Genomic DNA, 21,180 nt, shown 5'->3' with positions numbered 1-21,180 from the left:
GTTTGAATTGCTTTTCGTTTTTGTTTTGTTGTAGGATTTTGGGTTTGTGAACAGAATAACGATGCTACGTGGCCATACACTAACAGATAGTCATAATTTTTTCACAGTTATAGTTGGAAGACCGGCAATTGATACAGTCTACTATCTATCAAAAAACAACACCTATTTCATTCCGTAGAGAAAAGTCTTATTATTATATTAAAAAACAAATTAAGTAGGTAAAAACTAGTATAATTATATTATTGACATAAAGAAAATGTATTGCAAAGAATTATTTTGAAATACCTACGATTTAATTTTTTGGGGTAACTTTACAAATGTACAGAATATTTTTATATTTCAAAGGTTTTGTGTATTGGGAAAATGGTAAATGCTGATTACCTAGCAACATGCAGGCCAGTATTTGTTCGACTAAATTTATTAATATTTATTAACGGGTATTGATATCATGTAACTTTGTCTTATTTTAAAATCAAAACCTATGAAATATTTTTGCAAACGGGAAAATGGTTACGTTTATAACACTAGAAGCAAAAGTAAATCGAATATTCTGTTGGCGAAAAAATCGTCTATTCAGAAAGGACACACATGCATGGCCCTAAAAACATTTAAGCATTTTTTTTTAAACCAAGGAAATTAACTGTATCAATTTTTTTGTGGGAGTGTTAAAAGATTTCTTAATAATTAAATATGTCCATAGTAACTAAACTTAAATTAATATAATTAATGAAAATAGTGTCAGGACTAGACACCATAACTTTGAACTTTTTACATTTTTTTTTTTCACTTACGTACTTAGCTATTTTTTTATTTGTTTTTGGTCAGGCTGTAAGAAATTGCCAGCGACAATATGTCCGCCATTTATCCGAATATACATATGTTTTGTATTTTGTGCATTATGATAGGCATGTATATTACGGTTAGTATTGATTTATTATTATATTTTTTAAATATTATTTTTAATTTATTCATGATTTATTGTAACATTATAATATGTAAATTATATATTTAATACTAGAGAAACACGAGAAAAGGTTTAGTGATCCCAAAGACAAAAGACATAGACAACAAATACGGAAAAAGAACACTAAAATATGTGGTTCCAGTTGTGTTCCATTTGTTCCAACCGTTTAGAAACGGCGTTACCAAGAGAAATGTGGGCAAAATAAGAGAATGTGTATTCAATCAGAAGTTTATACATTAACCTTTTTTATATTAAAAAAATATTAAGTACATATCGCTAGCCCAAAGCATCAATGAGATGTCTTTGAAGAACACATTCTGAGTTAATCGTACTTAGAGGTGTGCAAAAGGTCTGACGGAATCAAATTATGCGAAGGTGGATTGAATCTGGTTGTGGTCTCGTGGCTAGTGTTGCGGACTCACGGATCAAAGGTCCGAGGTTCGAATCTCACTCTACCCCAACTTGATTTCCATTTTCTAATAGTGAGTTATTTGCAACTTCTTGAAAATGGCAAAATTTAGATAAATTATAAAAACGCTAATAATTCTTAAAAGAATACTGTGTTTTTACATAGGTTAACTATCTAACTATTTGGAAACATTAATTTCAAATCTAATATTTTAATTAATCTCCCTTTTTTTTATTATCGATTTTTCCAAAAATTTTTTTTTGGTATTTCTGTTTTATATTTTATCTTATTATTACATGTTTATGTTTACCTATGTCTTTTTAAAATTAATTCTTAATTTTATTATTTTCCTCGCTCTCTGTAGTTTTGTAACCAGTAATTTATAAAAGAATTATCTAAATTCATAGTGTATTTATATCGATATTATGTTTTCTTGTAAAAGATCTTTACCGACAAGCCTTGTAAATTGGCTTGGTGAGTCCAGTAATTATTTTTCATATTTCAATGTATTTTTCATAAACTTAAATACCAACACATGTATAATTTTTTTATGCATTGTTTATTCGTTGAACTACCAAAGTTTTCCTTGTTACAACACAAGTGTGTTCGAAATTTAAAACAATGGTCATTGTTACATGCATTGTTCTTCTATCACCTGCCATAGGCGGGTGTCTCCCCCACCTCCGATTGGCCCCTCGAACTCGAGCCGCGATTGGTCCAGCCATGAAGGCGGGGTCGCTCCAGCCACGCCCATGCGCAATCAGGTTTGTTATTGTGAACTTGCCGATGTTTTTTATTATTGACGGTATCATAATTCAATTTGGTTTTATTAGGCTCATTAGGTGCTGTATCAAACGGTGATATGTAAAATGATCCGGTAATTGATTTGATTAAGTATCTACGTACATAATATAGGTTGCCACGTATTCAAATTTTATACACGTAATTTTGTTTGAGATTGAAACCAAAAATCAACCCATCACACAATTTCCGGGTAGGGGTAGACAATTAGGATAGAACGCCGTATCGATCTTGGCATACATACCTTGCTTCCTCTACATTCATACTTACAATCTTGCATGCGAGCCGATTTTTTTTTGACATTTCCATCTTCAAGTATTTTTGGTGGATTTGGTCATGCCATATCTTTCTTGGTCCTCCACGTTTTCTGCATCCTTCACCATTCGCGTCGTATCTTTTTGGTCGTTTCATTTCGTTTTCGCCGTCCATTCGCTCTACATGTAGGTAAAAACCAACGCGGAACGTTTTTCTTGATTATGTCGATAGTTCTTATCTCAGCCTTACATAATGAACGGATCTCGAGATTTGCGCACCTGTCGTAGGTAGATAGTTTTACCAAACATTCTTCTGAGAGATCGCATTTCGACAGCATTCAACCTACTAATATAATTGTTTTTCCAATTGCACACATTAGTATCGTCACCAGGACTTCACTGTGAAGGGTTAATTTCGCTTCCTGGGACAAGCAGAACAACGACGGATGTGTGAAAAATGCGATATTGAATTTCTTGTATATTTTTTTTTTTTTTTTTTAATTTTATTTGGGATTTTTACAGCTATTACATAAACAAAATAAGTAGAAAATTCTTAACAATGCTAAAGCCAATTAAAAAAATCCACTGTAAATATAATGACGCATAATATATAAGAAAAGATGTTTAGTAATTGTATTTGTGTGAGGAAGACAATTTATTACCTATGGCAGTTTTGATAAATTTAATATTTTCGGTAAATATATCTATGTCGTTAAATTTCCTGTAATACGTATCCATAATACGGTTAATCGTAGCGTTTTTTGACGAATTTGTTCTTCTTAAAAAGGTTGTACGAAGGCATTGTATTCCAGGTTTGAAAAAAAAATTAGAGCTAAGCACATTCTTAAGCATAGATACTTTTATGTGAGCTCTAAAAATAATAAAAAAATTTATTTATATTATATTTATTTTTAAAACATTAATATTTACTGTCTTAAAACGGGGAAGATATCCCTAGTTAGGTAGTTTAGTACTTAAAAAATAAAAATGAAAGTTGAAAATGGCCCTTAAAATGAAATATTTGCGTAAATTATAAGAACGCTAATATTTCTTTTTTTTTTTAAATTAATTAATAAATAGCTTTAAAAAAACTAACCTAAGTATCAAATGATATACTTTTGTACTTATTAAGTCTTGACATGAAGTGACAAAAATTAGTTGAAACTGCTCTCGGCGTCGTGCCACAGTCGCGGGTTCGATTGTTGCAAGAAAAAAATCCAACAAAGATTTTTTCTCAATTGGTCTGGGTGTTGTGGTATATTTTTCATAACTTCCTTCCATATCCTATTTCCCACCTTCTGACAAGCTTCTAAAGAAGCGGCTTAGCGGGTTATTCCTTATTAAAAAAAAAAAACGGAAAAAATCACATGCATTGTTATACGATCATGATGATTTATTTATCAAGATTAATTTTAGTGCACCTAACTGTTCACCCTGTTTCCGGCACTCACCCTGCTTTCAATATCTTCCTCAGTATTTCCATCCCTAGTAAAGAAGCTTACCAGATTCGCAAGTTTCAGGATAATCTCATTCACGGTGATTTCACATTCAGTCATACTTTCAGACTGATAGAGATGCCGCGAATAGTGATTAATATTCGGCGGCCGAATGTTCGACAAAATATGTGTGTATTTCGCGCGTGACAGGTTACGACCTGTCTCATTACGGTGCGTGCGGGGGTGACGAGGCGGGCGTGTTTGTTTCATTTGCGAGTAGATCATGTCGCAACTCGAGACACGCGTTATTTGTTCATTACATCACATTGTGTTACTAATAGTCCTCATTAGTAATTATTAGTAATTATTTGTTCATCGCACATCATGGCACTGTTGAATGAAAAATCGCCTATTTCGGAATATTATGAGATTTGTAGTGAAGATAATAAATTGGCTGTATGTTTGTTGTGTAACAAGATCTCGCGAGGTATTATTTACGAGGAAAATCGTAATCGTTTACTACCAACAAATACAAAAAAAAAGTTTTCAGTTATTACAACTTACCATTGACAGATTTAAAGTATAAACCAATAATTTGTGATTAAAACAGATACATTTTTGAGTAATTTGTGTTTTTTTTTTCATGATTTGGCATTCGTGACATCTATATTAAATACATAATACAATATTATAACAGACATGATGATCGTTTTGAAATTGAAATACGGAAGTCTTAGCATTTTCAGAGCTAATAATAATAAAGGTAATAAATAATCATGTTTGCCTAATTTAATAGCGCTATTTAAGTAATAATAATGTTTGCCTAATTTAATAGCGCTATTTAAGTAATAATATTCTTGTGTCTTGGCGGATGTAGAAAACAGTTTTGTCTGGGTCCTTAACGAGTATATTCGACTCGATGGCTGCTCTCGAGTGAAAATCCTGAAAAAGTAAATTGAGTTGAGATAAACCCACTTCATAGTGTAGTGATTGGCGAGTACGCCTACCATGTTTGAGGTCGCGGGTTCGATTCTTGCCATACGTGATGTGAAATATTGGTTTAAAATGTGGTTTTACTCTGTAATATATCTTTATGCATTCGTGTCAATTTTTAAAATATTTTTTTTTGTATTATTCAGTTTTTTTATAGAAAAATAAATATTAGCGTTCTTATAATTTTACACAAATATTTTAATTTTGGTGGTCATTTTAAACGAGTTATAAATAACTCACTATTAGAAAATGGAAATCAAGTTGGGGTAGAGTGGGGTTTGAACTAAGGGACCACAACCCGATTCTAATCTTTGGTCATCATTTGTATACACAGTCATATTTAATTTTGCTTTCTATTTATGTTTTATCAGTTGTTTGTAAATTTCGTATGTATTTTATTATTGAATAATCAAATCAGAGGCATTGAGGGAATCCGAGAGATGCGGACGACATGTTGGCCTCTGTTCAAACATCCTCTTTCTCCCTCATTAATCTGCAAAGAGTTTGTACTCCTTAGGAATATTTTTCCGAACTTTCTAGCCTGGCAACTGGTCCCAGGACTCGAGCATTGTCCACATTTCTATGACGAAATATTGTTCCGAGACATTGTCACCGAGACTGAGGGACAGGCTATCTCCGCGGAACAATGGTTACCCCCCATCTCAGCGAGCGGTCGCATTGTCATCGTATGAACGCGCACAGACAGGATCTCATGACGATTTGCTAGACGCGTGCGCGTCGCTTCCTCGTATTTTTCAGCCGAAAGTGAAAGCAGGAAAAAAACGTTTTTATTTTTTAGTTCGTTATTTGAAAAATTTATTGCACCTTGGTATAAAACAAGTAGTATTTTTGGGAAACTTGATCGTAAAACGTCGTCGTGAATAAATTTTTGCTGATTGTGGCCGAATGTTTGTATTGTCCCATCATGGTCGAGGCTGTTCATGGAGCTGGGACAATACAATATTGTCATATCTATTGAATTTTCCACATGTAAACGATATTTAAGGCTGATCACATTACCTTCATTGAAATAAAATTTATTCAGATACGCTGCAATTGAAGGTACGGATAGGGAAATGAAGATGAAACATAACACTTTGTACTCATATCTACCTACCAGGGGCGAACCGTGTATAGAAGCGATTATGCGCAGCTTACCATTATATTTGACGAACCAAAATAATGTTTTAATGTAAATTTATTTACAAATAAATACTTTACATTTATTTTAAATCATTTCCAGCGTTTGTATTTTTATCCTAATATAAATATAAATTTTAATAAAGTGCGCCCAGTACTGCGGTGAGCCAAGAAAGTAGCCGATTATTCCAGCCATTATTATCATCATTCGACTGAATTTATCGTGGTATTTTTTATTTAATTTTTAATGAATTATACATTAAAGTAATGGATATTATATATATATAATAAAATATATCACGAAGTTTTACTGTTTGAATTGATTTCATGGATGAGAGTTGTTGTATCACATAGAACCACAGAAAAATATCAATTTATAGTACATATTACTTACATTATATTATGTACCTCCCATGTAGGTACAAATATATGATATTTTTTTATAGCTTACCTGTAAATAAAATCACCATTCGCTACTGCTACCTACTGATTAAGGTTTCACTCCGTATTACCTAAGCTAGCGGATATAAAAAAATGAGAGTCCGATGAATGAAGGAAGCGCGATTTTAGTTGAGATCTAAAATGACTGGGGCTGTCGATGATTGGCAAGTGTGATGACAGTTAGTTCCAGGCAGAGATTCACGATGTCCTAACCTAGTGCCTGCGCCGAAGTTCGATAAGTTTTCCCCTGTCTGACCAAAGTGCTGACCTAAGATAAGATATCTGATGCAAAGGTCATAGGGTACACACTATTCTGTCCATGTTTGAACATTAATATTTCTACGTTTCATCCATCTAATTTCTTAATTTTTGTTAAGTGAAAGAAAAAAATTGGAACCTTCATTGACGTGGGTGGGTTAGATTCTACTGAATTATTTACCTAATAAAAAACGCTTTATGAATTTTTTAAAATTGTACAAACTTTTTCTTAGGACACCCGTTTTAATCAGCAATAAAATATGAACCGGAAAATATTTTTTATTATTTTAACAAAACCAAATCATTGTGGTAACAAATTGTTAAATAATCAAAATTATACGGCTTGCTCACCTTGGCGGTGTCCAGATACATAATAAGATTGCTCGTTGTTGAACGAGAAAAGCAGACCAAAGGAGCTCTCTGAAATCTGGTAGCTTTAGCATCTTTGTGCTGAAAGAAGGTGATTCTGAAGTACACAATATTCTATTCGAAAAGTAAATTCTTCACTGACTGGGATTAAATTGATTGGACATGATCATTCACCGAAATTATTACAAAACTTTATAAAAGCCTTGAAATTCTTTTTGGACGCCACCAGATCTGTAAATCAGACAGGACCTACAACAGGTGAGTCTAAGAGAGGACTTGTGAATCACTTAATTTAATTCATAAAAAAATACTGAAATGCTAATGTAATCCACTTAATATATAACAAGAGAGAGAAAGCGCATCTAAGAGAAGGGAATATGGAAGTCTTGGCATTTACAAGGCTTATGACCTATTAGCTGGTTTAAGTGACCACTTTACACACTTAGCAACATTCACCATTTTGCCTAAATTTAAACATCCAAATTCCTTCAATTCTTACATCTGTTGACTTTTATGAAGTTCCATAAAAAAACAATTTTTCGGTTTCGCGTTATCGATGTTGATTGTTGATAGCAGAACTTCATATTGTTAGTCGCGTTGTCACAAGATAGCTCGTTTTGTCAATTGTGAAACTGCCAGTTATCTGTCATGGCACTGAAAGCATCTACGTACTTGCGCATGTTTACGCGCAACTTTCAATCCCAGAAACTAAAAAACAAGATTTGGCACAAGAAACTTCACAAGTTCTTGGGCGAGACCTTGTTTCATTTCCTAACCCATGTTATACGGGCTTAAGTAATAAAGAATGAGGCAAAAGACAACAATAAAATATTATTTGATTTTGTTAACGTTTTGCCAATAAACAAACAGTGTCAGTAGTATAAGGTAATGACAGATCATTTCCTCGATTGCAATTTTAAATCCAAAATAAACCACCAGATCATGACCCGACAAGTATCGGCACAGCAGCTGATGGTACCACGACAGAAAAACTACTATGGTGACAGAACAATGGGTAGTGTAGTACCAAAACTGTACAATTTAATACCAGCCAAAAATCCTGTAAAAAAAACCTAATTTCATTAAAAAAAATAGTTAAAAAATTATTAAACAGCAAGTGAAACTTAAGTGTATAAATATATTTTATTCTTCAATTATTATTAAACTATGTACTTACTTATAAATTTAAAAAAAAATGTAATGTAACCCGCAGACAAGCTTCGGCTTTGCGGGAACAAAAATACAATTATTTATGTTACTTATTTGTTAAAATGAATAAAACTTTTAAAAAAAAAGTCATATTGATAACTATAAACTAGCCAATGAGATGGTAAAAGTCGTGCAAATACATAATTTATATTCCCTTTCTAAAAGCGCGTCTTTCAGTTGAAATCTCCATAAATCTAAGTAAAAAGAATAGGTTTTTACCAGATGCTCAAAATATTTTCAAAAACATGTTCCTACGCAAATTATTCGTTTGTTCTTGTATGTCAGATAGGTCATCGATTTGAATTCCTCGTATTTTTATACCTGGTTTTCGGATGCTTCGTTCAAATCATCAAAATATTTCATGTAAAGATTTTTAATACTGAAGATCAAAAGATCAACGCAATTCATTATTTACTAGAACGCTCGATGTCTGTTATCGCCCGTGATTCATGTTACATATAATATTTAGTTTTATTTAATGGATTATTTGTTTTCTTTCAGCTTAATATTGTGTATTTCTTACGATGCACTCAAAGGAAAAGTTGTCTTAAGTTTAAATCAAACTTTGATCAAAGTCGTTTGACAACTCAATAATTATTTAAGCTACTTGTTTTGTAGTGTGATTTACACTAGGTTAAAACAAATAATTTCATTTTTTGATCATTGCTTTTTGTTTTAAATGTTGCATCATCATGTTAATTTTCCTATAAACACCTGATGGTGCATAGGTAACGAGCTGCCCATTAGTCCGCCTCGCGGTCTTGTGGTCAGTGTGTTTTCCTACCACGCAAGAGGTCTCTGGTCCGATTCTCGACATGAAACGACATTGATTTCAAAGGCTGTTTCTAACTAGAACATGTCATAATCTCTCGGCTGTCAACTAAAGAGTAAGACTGACCATTCTACCTCAATTTAACACACAAAGTTCGAGATATCACGTGGTTGGAGTAGAAATGCGTACCACTAGATGCGGAAATGATAAGATGATGATTTGTTTTTTATTTTTTAATTTTTCCTTGTTAATATTATTGAAAAAAATAATGTATTCGCTTCTTGCTTGTATTATAATTATATGGTCAAGGTCATAGGTAAAAAAGATAAGTTAAAAGTTAAATTAAAGGAACACTTAGTAGATCATAATATAATATTATATGAAGAAAAATTGAAGAATGACAATCTATAATATATTTAACTTCTCTGAACGTGTGATGTCACTGAACTCCTCCTAAACGGCTTAACCGATTTACGTGCAGTTTTCAGAGAAATGTAGATCTTTGCGCTGTGCGTGTTCATAGATATTAAATTCTTCAACCTAATATGTAAAAAAAAGTAAAGAGCATAAATGTTTTATTCATCGATATACCAGGGTTGCATTCGAAGAGAATGCATTTACAAAAAAATGAAAAGATGTTGTTTTTTTGTGTATAAAAGTTTGTTTTTGAATGTTTACACACATTCGTTTTTTGTGGATCTCAATCAGATTATTTCCTTAAATTCCTTATAATTTCTACCCATTCATTTTTTTGGTAATACTAAAATATTATTAAATTCAATACATAAAAAAAAATGTATTCTTACATAAGTACACCCCTATGTTGGTGAGGAGACCGGAGTTTGACGTTTGCAAAAATAATGCCATATTTAAAAAAATATTTCTTTTATTTTTTGAAATTCAACCATAAACAAGTACCTAGGTACCTACTTAAATTCAATATTTGAATATTATCAATTTTTAACATTGGAATTTAATCACAAACAATTACCTAGGTACCTACTTATCAATGAAAAGTATTTTTTTTAAGATAATAGCAAGCAAACCAACGTTCCGTTCTTTTATTACGCTGTTCCTCTCCAATAAAGAGACAAGATCTTGTGCTTGGGGAGGCACTTACACAGACTTAATACTAAAGTATTTTATAAAACAAAGATATTATAATGTTACCATAATAAAAATACAATATATAGATATTCTTCATGTAATCCTTTTGCAATGTGACAGTTGCCGTGGCGCAGTTGGTTAGACGGCCAACTGTGAAACTGGCGTTGCGGGTTCGATTCCCGCCAGTTGCAAGAAATAATAATCCAAGAAAGATTTTTTGGTTGGTGGGTATTGTGGTGTATTTTTCATTACCTCCTTCCATATCCCCTCTATCTCACCTGCTGACAAGCCTCTTAATATAGGCTTAGCGAGTTAAAAAAAAGTTTCCTTTAATTACATGCATACATACAATGTCGCACTTAAAAAATAAACATAAAATCGTCAATAAATCAGTTTCGACTCAATGTATTCTATATTATAAATGAGAATAATAATCGCATGAAATAATTCTTTAAATTTGCTTTGAATTTATTTGATGACATGGTAGTTTTAATAAGTGCGAAGGTTTTCACGGTCACTGTTATCAATTTGTTTCTTTTTTGGGTGATACCGTGTTTACTTACCTCACTAAGGTTACGCTGAAGGTGGCTCCTGCAATGGTAGCCGAAACGTCGGAACAAATCCAACACACATGGTATTACCCAAAAAATAAACAAATTAATAGTTTTAAGTTCTTTGGGGAGATTATTACAATTTCGTAATCCCATGAAAATTACCATTACTAACTATTTTGACCATGGTTTGTGAGATTTAGGAATTTTTATATTATTTTGGTATCTGATTGACTTATTCATCTTAAGTTTGTTTATTTTTTCTTCTGTAAATTCGTATATTAGAATTTATTTTGTAAATAGTGTCTATAATGTGAAATTCAAATAATTCTTATAATACTGTTTGAATCAAAATAGACTCGATCATATATTTATCAGGTGAGAAAAAAAAACTTTCATACCATGGGTTATCGAACCAAAAACCAATAATTTAAAAATGTTCATTTTTAATTTTTGAATTCTAAATGTTTTCTTATTTTTGTGTTCATTTGAATTTTTGTTTTAAAGTTTTTTTCATTATTATTTGTATTAGAAACGCGCCGATAATATTTTGTTTATTATTAGTTTGGCGCGATCTAGATATTGTTAACTTTTGTTTATAAACTTAAATGATTTTTAAAAAATAAAAAAATCTACGTAGGTACGAGAGTACTCGAAAGTATAATATGGTTAATGGTTTGTTTGTAACGTTTCGTGGCAGTTTGTTATAAAGCAGGCGTTGCCAACAGTAGGATATGGCGGCGAATGGCTAAGAATCTGCGAATGTTGTGTTTGATCTCGCGGCGAACTTCAAAGCCACCGTTTGTTTATTTTGCTACAATATCAAACATTCGGTTTTTTTCAAGAGCCGAGAATCTTTGATATTTCAACCGACATTGACTGTTTACGTTCCGGGCGTGAGATCCGATTGTATAGTCTGTTCAGAGGAAAATTAAGGTATCAAGTTTAAATTAATGCACGCAGTCACAAAAAACTAAAAACAGTCTTTCATCTCGATAGATTGTTTTATAAAACAATCCTTTACTGGTTGCTCAAACATAAAAAAAGGGAAGTTTTCGCGTTTTTACGATTTCTTCAAATACTTTAATTGAGGGTGCTGTTTTTAACAAGTTGTCTTCTCTCACTCTTTCAAAAAACTCACCACCAAAAAATAGTTACTGTTACTGTTATTGTTATGGTGGAGTGGAGTTCAAACATCCGACTTCTGACTATTGAGTTCGTGACGTTAGCCACTAAGTATCGTAAATATAAAATACGAATCAATATGCATACTTATAAATGCATACTAAAAAAAGTAACAAACAAAACACTTGGCCCAACTCAACACGGATTTTAAAACGAGTTGGCACAAGATCACAGGCACGAATTATTTTTGGTTGTATCACTATAAGCTGTGTCTTTATATTCAATATATTCTTCTTCTTCTTCAGCCTTATTCTCTCCACTGCTGGATAGAGGCCTCTTCCAAACGTCTCTATTCCTTCCTATCACCCGCATTCATCTTCCACGATTTACCGGCAATAGAGGCAATGTCGTCGACCCGTCTTTTGTGTGGCCTTCCAACACTTCTTTTGTTTGTCCATGGTCTTAATTTTATTATTCTGGGTGTTCACCTGCCATCATTTTGTCTCACCAAGTGTCCTGCCCACTGCCATTTTAATTTCGCTGCACGATCCATGATATCCACAACTCCCGTTCGGCGCCTTATTTCTTCATTTTTTACTCTGTCTCTTAGAAATACACCGAGCATCTGTCTTCCCATAGATCGTTGCGTGCATTTTAATTGCTGGCTACTTTTTTGCGTTACAGACATGGTTTCTAGTCCGCATGTTGTCACCGGCAATATGCAAGATTTATATACTTGTCTTTTTAAGCATATAGAAACTTTTTTATTTTCAAAAATACATTTATGTTTTTTTTTTTACAATATTTATGCATTATTATATGTTTTATTTAAATAATTAAACAGATAATAAATAAAAACTTGACGAATTTTTTTAAACCAAGTTCGTACACAATGAGTTGGTTAGTAATCAATAATACATTTTTGTAGTTAATAGGAAAAATATATGTCAAAGAAAATTCATCGTAAGGTCAGAATTTGAAAGAGGCAAATAAAATTTGTCGATCGACGGTGCAGTTCAAATATTAGGTTTGGCGATCGTTCTTTGACCATAGCCGGCTCCTCTGTCTGGAACCAATTTCCTCCACACTTGGGCATCATCAACAGTCCCTGTCAGTTCTAACTGTAGTTATTATTTTTCCGTTTATAGTACTCTTAATTTTCAAATCAGATTATTAAATCGTAATTTTTAAATAAATTTCATGAGTTAGTTTTAGTTTTTTTCCTTAAATTTTTTTTAATTTAAAAGAAATGTCAAGAGCCCTGTGTTGAGTTGGGGTACAACAAAATAGAAAGTAACAACATGCAAAGGTATTATTAAAGAATACTACAAATAAAAAATATAACATCAACATTAATTTCAATAAACATCTGGAAAATACGCTAAATAGTACCATACACAATAAATCTATGCAATGTCTCGTAGCTCTCCTCTCGTAGTTTAATTTATATACATACAAAATTGTAAAGCGACCTAGAAGTGACTTTTTTACAAAACACGACGAAATATATTATTATTATACTATGATGACGTAAAGTGATACGAAAAATATATTTTCTATGAATACGGTAGTAAAACATAGGATGTTATTTATTTGAACGAACTACAATATAGTTCTCATTATGAGGTGGGAAACTTGTTTGGATTACGTCTTCCGTACCAAGTACCGTAAAGTGTTGATAGAGGATCAGTGTGGCAGAGGAAAAAGGGATTAGAAAGAGAGGAAGATGATAGATCATCAACTAATATTGCTTTCCAAAGTTTTCGATAATTTGTTTGGAAAAGTTTGATTCATATTCCTTTGATCGAAACTGTTATATTAGGTTCTTTCTAACCCTGTTTTATAACCCTTAATTCTAGTTGTTTTTGTAGAAAATATTATTTGTTTTTAATATTCATTTTTAACATTAAGATTATTATTTATTTGTTTTTGATAGTGTTGACTCCCCTTCGTGCTGCTGCGGATACCCTAACCAATCTTCTGAACACATCCTGTGGTCTTCTCCCTTTCCCCTTCTCTATGATTACCGAATGGAGTTTCTCGCTACTATCTGTGGCCCTGTTATAGGTCCTCTCAGAAATACAGATCTGGTGGCTTCCAAAAAGAATTTCAAGGCTTTTGAAAAGTTTTGTAATCATTTCGGCAAATTGATCATGTCCAATCAATTTAATCCCAGTCAGTGAAAAATTCACTTCCCTCTCTTCTCAATCCAAAGAAATACATATTATGTACGTCTGGATTACTTTCTTTCAGCACAAAGATGCTAAGGCTACCAGATTTCAGAGAACTCTTTCGGGCAGCTTTTCTCGTTTGACAACGAGCAAATTTTCCGTGTACGTGGGCACCGCCAAGGAGACTTATGTCCTCAGATGCGGTGTGCGGTATGTGTTTGGCAAGCTGTAGAAAATATTATCATAGTTTGACTGCCACAAAAGTCTTTTTCGGAGAATTTTTATAAATTCCAACAACAACAACAAATCATCACGCCATTTACCCGTAGGGGTAGGCGGAGAGTATATAATGCCTTATCACAGAATGTCTTTGCATGGAGACCTCGCTCCCTCTACATTTATACATTTTCTCATGCACGCATGCCGATTATTCCTACTCTTGACATGTCCAACTTCAAGTATTTGTTGGATTTAATTGTGCCATGTCTTTCTTAGTCTTTCTCGTTTTCTTCAATATTCGCGCCAAAGAACTTTTAGCCGTTCTTTCCCTGTTTATTTGCTCTACATGTCCAAATCAACGCAGCATCCCTTTCTTGATTTTGTCGAAAATGCTTGTCTCACCCTTAAACTCATCAACATTTATTGGCAAATGGCTTTTCTTGCATACGTCGTAGACTTTTGTAACTAAAAGTTGCCGGTCTTCTTTGCCGCTAGCAAGAAAAGCACGGCATTATCAGCATACAGAAGACAATCAACAGTTATGTCACTAATTTTGCTCCCATTCTTAAATCTTTCAGTTCTTTCATATAGTTGTCGATGTAAACGTTGGACAATCATGGTAAAATTAAACATCCCTGTTTAAGAATGTCAAACCGCGCTGTGAATGACACATTTGCTATAGCACATGCTGTGCTGTCCTTATATAGTGACGAAATAGCCCGTGTCAGGTTACCATTCACTCCATACTCCGACAAAGCTTACAACAATTTTTCTCCATCATCTCTATCAAATGCTTTTTGCAGATCGGCAAATGCGCAGAAAAGCTTTTGGTGTTTAGTCAGATTTTTTTCTGTCATGTTTCGCAAAGCAAATATTTGATCTATACATCCTCTTCCATAAAGCCACTTTGTATTCATGAATTCCCATGATGATTTAATTGAAATTGACAAGTATTTCAAGATATGGACCCGATGGTGGTCCCATGGTAGTGTCGTAGACACACGGTCAGGGGTCCGAAGTTTAAATCTCACTCTTCCGAAACATCGTTTTTTATTTTAGGTACAGTTTTTACGGTTAGTTAAAAATGGCTTAAAAAACAAAGTATTTGAAAAATAATAACGCAAATATTTCTTTAAAAAAAATGGAATAAGGAAGTTTGGGCATTTACTAGGCTTTTGATTTGTTACGTTGAGTGAACACATCACACACCATTGTTGTATTGTTTTCTTTATAAAGTTTTATTCAAGTTTGTTAGTGAACATTTTTGTAGTTCATGGTAATATATTATAGAAATAAAAGACGAGTTATTACGACTATTACGATAAAACCGATCACTAAATTTTCTAAAGTTGTAAATTTAGTATAACTCGTCTTTTATTTCTACGACGAAATAAAGTTTTTTTAAATTTTCTAATCTAACATATAGCATGAGTTTTAAGTAAATATTATATAAGCATTTCATTACTTTTGTAGCAATCACTATTCTGTGAATGTTTGACTACACATATAAACAAAACTTTAACTTGTTGACTTTATTTATTACTTACACGAAAGAAATATTAGATTCTTAAATCGAATAGGATAGAAAAACTTATCGCTAGGAATCAAAACCTTCAGACATTCAGTATCCGGTCCACTCTTCGATTCTGACGAAATTTTATTACACACGTGAACTTTTTTCATATAAAGCAATTAAAAGAATTTATCTGTGATTCGATTTTCATTTCGTGAAATTAATTATTCCATAAAAAATATTCTAATAGTAAAAAATATGCATAATAATGACTCCGTGTGTGTATTATTTTCCAATTTGCTCTCCAACTATCAGAAACGGCATTACCAAAAGTGACAAGCGCAAAAGAAGAATGTACTAACCTTTTTTTAACCCTAGTCTAAATAGAAAAATAGAAATAAAAAAAAAAAGTTTTTTTAAATATATGTAAATGAATAAAAATATTACGGTTGATTGGCTATTTAAAATAAACACCATAATTAATAGTGTTGATTAAATAAATACATATATTTATGTATTCCCTCCGGAAAATTAATTAATGCATAATATGTCAAAATACCAAAATCAACAATAAAAAAAGAGAATTCTATAATTTGCCCACTGACCAAATTTAAAAAATATGTAAAGTATAATTATGTTATGTGGATTTATTAATCAAAATTAATAAACAAAAATATATACTTTTTGGCATTATCTCGGTTACCACCCACAGGATATTTAGACATGCAATTCATTGTGCTTTTTACACAATGCATCATTGGGGCTTGACAACCCGGAGAATTTCATTTAAAATGGCCCATTTTACGCGGCTTAGATTTGTCACTCGGGTAATTCAACAAATAGCCAAGTAATCCTTGAACCCAAAATATCCTTAAATATTTATAAGGTGTGACACTGTAAAATAAATAAGAGGGTGTCAGTCTGATCTTCAGGGCATAAATCTTTTTCGTACACTCGATAAATCTAGTGAGGATTAGTTCCTTCCCGGATCCTGTTAATCCGGGATGATTTTTCCTTGGCCATATACCACAAGCTGAAACCAAGAAACTTGTACATTTCTTTTGTGATTCTATTTCATGGTTTGATCCCCTTTATGAGGTTTGTACTGTCCACAATACTCATCATTAGAATTTTCCTATCCGTACCTAGTTGTGCACAGGGCATTGCATTGGTAAACCAAATGAAGCGTAACTTGATCATCTGTTACATGAAATGAAAGTAATCAATCTTACTTTTCGCGTGTCACTTCGGAAATATTGCAATACCTTGCCAAGAATCGAATCCGGGACCTGCAAGCATGCAAAAAACGATCAAGTAAATTTTTAATAATCTTTTATTCAAAAAAGGTAATGTTTGTATGTGTGTCCTCGATAGACTGAACAACTAATGGACCGATTTACGTGCGGTTTTCAGTGAAATGTAGATCTTTGCCATGGGCATATTTATTACTATTTAAATTGTCAATTTATTCAGTAGAAAAAAGTTGGCAGCGTAAATGTTTTTTCTATCCATCATCAAGGTTGCATTCGACTAGAATGCACATGATAAAATATTGAGAAGATGTTATTTTTAGTGTATAAAAAAACTGTTTTTGAATGAAACTACGTTCGTTTTTAATGGATCCCAATCTGATTATTATCTTAAATTCCTTATAATTTCTTTCCATTTATTTCTTTTTACTGGATTTTTATTAATATTAACTGACATTCTATACATTTTTGAAAATCGCATTCCTAAATACAGTTCACTCCTGTTGGCAAGAAGAGCAGAGTTTGACATTTGTAAAAATAATTCTTTATTTGAAAATGAATTTTTTTGAGTTTTGGAATTCAACCATAAACAAGTACCTACTTAAGTTCAATATTTGAAAATGAATTATTTGAAGTTCTGGAATTCAATCATAAATATTTACACCTAGATATCTACTTACAAATGAAAAATTACATTATCTTTTTTACGTTTAACCGAACGGTTTTTAAATATTTTCACGACACAACGAAGCATTTCGGTTTCGAATCAAATACCAGAATCACGTCAAAACCCGGCTGGCGGTTAAAGACCGACTAAATAAGCGTAGGGCAGGACTGAGTGTTTGGGCATAAGTTAAGTGTCATAATTTTAGAGGGTTCCATACTAAGGTATTCTCGTATTTTCTCTCTGGATTATGGTACTAGAGTAGTTAATTTTTACACGCTACACATATTTATCATCGGCTTGTCTATAGTGTTTCGTTTTTTGAAAAATTGTGTATTATGGAAACTAGAACCACCCAAAAACCCGTAAAAGAGCACAGTTTTATTTGCTGTTTTCGGGCGCACGGTTTACAAATATTTTTTTTTTTTGAAAAACGTACCGGTAAAGAAGTTTTGATTCTGATACTTTGCCTAAAAAAATAACAAAATCGGTTCATTTTTGAGGTACGGAAAACGGGGCATCAAAACGTCGATTTTGTATATTGTAACAAAAGGTCTGACATGCAGTTATCTTTTTTGCACAGTATCGGGGAGGCATTTGCAAGACAGTGACAGGAAAACAATGTTCAAATACCAATTTTCCGAAATTCTATGTCCTGACAGTTTATGTAAACTAAAACACAAAAATAATAATATATACACCCATATCTAATTTGGACTAAATACAATAATTGATATCAAACTTTTGATTGTGTTCATTAATTTAATCCAAATACGTGTATGCACTTAAATATAGCAAAAGCAAAGCATTGCCGGGTTCTGCTTGGACATAATAAAGAAATTAGGAAAACTCCTGCAATTGTCTTGTATGATATAATTTTAAATAATTTGATAATTCAATAACTTAAGTTATTATTTACAAACAAGAGTAGACAGCTATAATCAGATAGATAAATGATAATGATCCTTAAGATTAAAATTACTTTATTTCATTTACTTTCATATGATTTTGAATTATCTATCCTTACCTCTGTTTTGTATAAATACATTGAATTCCTTAATAAAGATACCAGTCTCGAAGATGTCGCGAAAGCGATGAAACCGGTCACTGGATATTCCAAATTTGTGGATTAAAGTATCACTCGTCTTTTATTTATATAATAAAAAGATAGATAAAATAAAGCAATCAAATGTCTTTTTAAAAATCATTAAGATTTTTGTTTTTGCTTTAAAATTACTTGCCCTGTAACATTTTGTTTTGTTTGTGTCCATGTGTGAGATTAATAATAATTTACTGTTGTTCCAAAATAAATAAATTAATAAAATACCCTAATCCTTTAAAATTTTACCAATTAAAAAAAATATCATGTCCAATGGTTGTATATTTTTATGTTTATTTATTTATTTTATGATTATGTTTTAAAAAACTAACAAATTTCCGCGATGAAAATTTAATATTTTGTTTTTTTGCCCAACAAGCGCTTTTGCCTAAGTAGGCATCTTCAGGATTGGAAAATTATTTGGAAAAATTATCAACCTAAATGCTTCTTTTTCCCAAAAACTAGTGAGAAAACTGTATATAAATGGAAATTACTGTAAACGATTTACCAGTCCTTCTTCTTCGTTTTTTCATGGCCTTTTCACTTCTCAATTCTTTACCAGTCCTAAAGATGTCTACATAGACGAATGCGCTCGTTGGTCAAATAAAATTTAACCAGGAATGAATTATTTTTTTATCGAAATGACTATGATTAACAATGATTTATTAAAAAATACATATCTCTATTTTATTTACTTATTTATTAAATCCAATATAAAATACAAATACATATTTAACAAAAATGTTTATACAATAGGTGCATTCAATATATTTTTATTTTTATTTATGGATGTAGCCACTCCACTAGCCTACAGGTACGTTCCGGAGTGTCAGTGTATTATTTATTTCATACATAATTGTATATACTTTCACATCAATTGTGTATACATTCAAAAGAAATAAAAAAATTAAACGTACCTACATCGATAAAACGAAAAAGGATTTTCAAGAAACTAAAATTATATTCTTATATATGAAACATATTGCTCAGCTAGTCTAGTCTAGTCTTTTTAGCAATCCATTTATGGACTCTAGCTTTGAAAACATTATTTTTCATTTTGTTCACTTATATGTCCTAACTACAAAAAGTGAATATTTATTTATCTGTGTACTAACAAACATAGAGTTGTTTGAGTTTGACAATTAGCATAATATTCACAGGTTAAACCCCTATAATACCTAGACTTCTATATTAAGTTATAACTGTATAGCATTCTTTATATTGTTGAAATTCATGATTTTATATTTACACTATTATGGTTCAAGTAACCTCCTTTGTTAAACATAATATCAAAATGGTTAATCACAGGGATGAAGTTTTCGATTTTCTTTTACCGAACTTTCTTAAACATACCAACGTATCTTTGCACGAAACCATAAAAAATAAAGTAATAAAACATTTTAAATTTATGTCTTGATGTTTCACTCAAAAGCTTTAAGTCAAGTTTAATACCCTGTAAAGTCCATTTTTGCGTTCAAAAGCATTATAAAACGGACGTAAAATAGTTTACACCTAAACAATCCATCATTATTTTCGTTACAAAGTAATAAAAACACAAAAGTTTTTGTTTCGTTATTACTTAATTCGTTTTGTGAATTATTGTAGCCCAATTTTGTTGTTAAAATATTTTAGTGTTACGAAGGTTACACCTATGAAACAAAAATGTTCCCAGATATTATTTGACGGTGGAGATAAATTAATTTCTTTATAGTCTTATTAATGAATAATTATAAAGTCAGGGCCATCAAACTAATAAAGAATAAATTATAAAAAGAGTAGTTTCAGACGAGATTGAAAAATATTGACAATGAAAATTAAGAAATCAAAACCAACAAATAAATTGGTGACAATTTTAAATTAATATTCTAGATAAACGATGATGTAATGACTTATATTTACATATAAGTTATCAATTAAAAAATACTTGGTACACTTCCTGTTATTTATTTGAGTAATTAGCGCTTCCCCCTCTAATGGGCATCTTCAGACAGGTGAATATTAAACAGTGAAAGGCGAATTTATATAAAACTATATATTACCTAAAGTGTAGGTACATTTAAAAATAAGTTGAAAAAGATACAATACGCAAAATTTTTATGGAACAGAGTGAGACAAATTAAATTAAACAAATTATTTCTTTACAATATAAGTTATTACATAATTACAATGGAATTTCAGCAAGAATTGTTAATAAACATTACAAAAGTTACCAGCATTATCATTTTTTCTCAATCCACACCCGGTGGTGCATTGAGTACTGTTTTGTAATTCTAACTGCAGCGTCTATGGATCGTTTTCGCTAAATGGAAGGTCAGGTGACTAGTCTTACGCTTCAGGGGCCAATCCACGAACAATGAAATATTGCAGTGTGCAGTGTCCAACCTCTCAGAAATCGAAACTAAAGCATGGTAGGCGAGCGCGCTAACTTGCACACG

This window comes from Micrasema longulum, unplaced genomic scaffold, assembly GCF_059751315.1.
Source record: "Micrasema longulum isolate JH-2025_06_02 unplaced genomic scaffold, ASM5975131v1 h1tg000080l, whole genome shotgun sequence".
Lineage (NCBI taxonomy): Eukaryota > Metazoa > Arthropoda > Insecta > Trichoptera > Brachycentridae > Micrasema > Micrasema longulum.
Note: the sequence above shows the minus strand (reverse complement) of the source record.